Raw genomic sequence first — 3,396 nt, forward strand, 5'->3', positions numbered from 1 at the left:
TAGGTAATTAATTAATTCAAATAAACTCTCGTTGGACCCATTTGCCTCCTGGCCAATAGGAATAAGGCTAGCCATTGGGTTGCTGAATGCTCATTGGACCTGTTGGGAGACTATCCAATAGTCTTCTAGAGAGATTAATTCCTATTGGTTCTTTTATTAAGTGTTTTTAAATTAATTAAACTAGATTTACTCTAGCCTAATTCTCATTGGTCCACCTCCATGGCCATCCAATAGGATTTGAGTACACCTTGTGGACATCTGGCCTAGGGAGCTGACATGTGTCCCTCTTTCCCCTTGTGTACAAATGAAGCTTGTGAATGTGTGTGTGGGTGTTTCTCTCTCATCCCCTACTTCTTGGGCTCGACCCCTCCTATGTAGAGACTTGTGAAGACTTTTGTACACACACACAAAGCATCCGAATTTCCTAAGCTTTGAACTTTGGACACAACCTTTGAATTTTGTAACCTTAGCATTTTGGAAGTCTTAATAGGCTGAACCTTAGGGTCTTTTAAGCCCATTGTTGCACATTGCTCTTTTGCAGATGCCCCCCCCCCCCCCCCCCCCCCCCCCCCCCCCTTTGGATCCCTATTTTCCCTCCTTTGGATCCCTACTGTGGCCAGTCTGCTAGGTTAACCAATATTCTAGCTTTTTCTCCCCTGGCACTTCCCCAGATTAAATGATCAGTTTAACATGAGAAAATCATTTAGGAGAAGTAGATATTGATTATTATGACAGACCTTGTAGATTATGACAGGGATAGATATTTTTCCAAAGAGGGAATGATGTACCTAGTGGTTCATAACTCCTTTATTGTGGATAAATGGGGGATGACTGGCACCAAGGACAAGGTATATCAAGAGCTAGCAGATGAGCTACCCAAGATGGATAGGCAAAATGCGGTGCTCAGATGCACCAATGAGACATGGAATCTTAATACTGACAATACGTATGTGGGGCTAGATAAGTTTAATAATGGAGAAAAAACACTCAATTATAGATGTGACGAACCCGCATCAAAGAACCGACTGACCGTAAAAGACTATATGTTTTCACGTACATGGAGGGGAGAAGTTTTCTATTGGTCATAATAGACAAGTATGGCCAAAAGTACTCTCCTATGGATCGTAAGGGGCTAGAGAGATATACGTATTTTGGGGGAACACTCCACCAATACTATGTAAATCCGGAAGAGGTGAAAACCACGATTACTCACACGAGACCTGAGACTACACATGTGAGTCTAGTGAGAACCAAGGTGGAAGATTCTTTTGGACATGAACAAGTCCCAAACACAGGGCCTTTAGGATCAATGGGGTCTTGGTCTTCCATGAACACACATAGGGGCAGTTGTGGGATGCGTTGTAGCACGACCTAATCGCAACCCACAAAATTGTCAAATCGTGGATCGGCAACCCGGCTAGGGCATGGAAGCACGAGCCTAGGATGTATATACATAGAGGATTCAAGGGATCCTTCTACTCATCATAGAGAGAAGCCATGGAAAGGGCTTCCTCTAATCAACAACACATTCCTACTTACGAATCACTTGCACACAATCATGTGGTTGAAATTAACCTCTCACATCAATCACTCTTATTCACAACTCCTAATCACAACTACACAAGCATGCAATTAACATACCTACTCCGCATTAGTGTTTCCATTCCAGCACAAATCCTCAATGCGACTACGTATGCACACACACTAACTGCACCTTGTAGAGAGATATGAAGAGAAGGAAGGCACATGCCTCACACACCATGGCCAATGGTGTGGATAGAATAGATTAACTCAAAAAAGGGATTAGGAGATCTACCATCACACTAATACAATCTCACTCCACATAATGAAACAAAGAAGATTAATAAGAAAGAAAGTGTAGTTGATTATTAGAAATCAAGAGCTACATGGGCATGGAAAGCCCATGAGCCTCATGACCATCCACTCTACAAAGAGAAGAACTCACCCAAGAATGACTTCTCATTAAGCATAGGGATCTTTTATAGCTTTGAGCCTCAAACCCTTCAACTATGGGATAAAGTTGAGCTCTTTAGCTTAGACTCATACAACTTTGGAACTCCTACATGAGCCCAAGGCCCTATACAATAAAAAGGAAATATTGTGCACTATAGCACATCCATAGCTTGTTGCATAATTGGTGTAGTGTGTGTTAGCCGCTGCTAACAGCAGTACAACTCCTGATGTAACTTACACCACTAGAATCCCTTCGACTATTACACGAGATCGACTTGATGAACGTAAAGCGGATAGGATACCACTTGTAGTACCAAGAGGAGATTATGAACCTAGAGAAACCACACCAGGAGGACCTGGGGTTGTAAGGATGGTTGCGAAGGCCTGACGTATGCGACCATCTCAAGTGGCAAAATGCATACCCAAAAAGTATAGTGGATGAAGAGATCCGTATGCTCATGTTTTGATCTTCAAATAAGTGTTGAGAGCAGAGCAGGTAACTGATTTCCATACTCAATATGAAGGTTTTGGGTTGACGTTAGAAGGGAGTGACTTGACCTGGTTCCAACCTTTAAACAGCCTGGAATTTTCAAGTATTGAGCAACTTCTTTGAGAGTTCGTTGAGGAATTCTCAAAGAGAGGAATCAAACATAACGCTGTCTCCCAGATCTATGCATTTAGACAAAAGGAGAAGGAAAAAGTGAAGGAAGCATCGCTTCGTTTCAAGCAATACATAAAAAGATGCCTTGCTCGAGAACTATTTTAAGATGAAAGACTGTTAGTCCTTTTCATATAAGGAATGCGAAATGACACGCTAAAAAAGGACTTGCACTTAAAGGCATGTGTAACTTTTGAGCAAGTCATGAAAGAGGCTTTGTATCTGGTAGATAATTGCAAGGCATATGGGGAGGTGAGTAAATACACAGATCAGGGAACAAGTAGTACCTCTTCAACCACTAGTGAGTCCACGATGAAATTGGACGGGCAAAACCCAATTGTGCCTGACGTTGATTAAATGATCAAGGAAGTGATCAGAAGGATAAACCAAGGAAACATGACAAACCCATACACACGACAACCACCCATCCAAAAATGTGACACTTGTGGAGGAGATCATCCAACCCAATGGTGCAACCTTCAACAAAGGCCACGAGTAAACGTAGTGCGAGTACTTAAGTGGTGTGCTGTTGAACAAAAATGGACAAACCATGAAACCCATGAATGTTTTTATAATCGGAACTATGTTAGAGAGAGACAATAGGGACCACATGGAGGGCAAAAATTTCCACCCCCTCCAAGATACCAAGTAGGTCCAAATAATGCAATCCAAGGGCAGGAAAAACCTCAACCTGTGTTGGGGCATCAACCTCCTTTACCCTAGGAAAATAGGGACATGGTAAGGATTTCTCAACGCATAGAAAC

Source organism: Adiantum capillus-veneris, chromosome 7, assembly GCF_014529385.1.
Source record: "Adiantum capillus-veneris isolate H3 chromosome 7, ASM1452938v2, whole genome shotgun sequence".
NCBI classification, from domain to species: Eukaryota; Viridiplantae; Streptophyta; class Polypodiopsida; order Polypodiales; family Pteridaceae; genus Adiantum; species Adiantum capillus-veneris.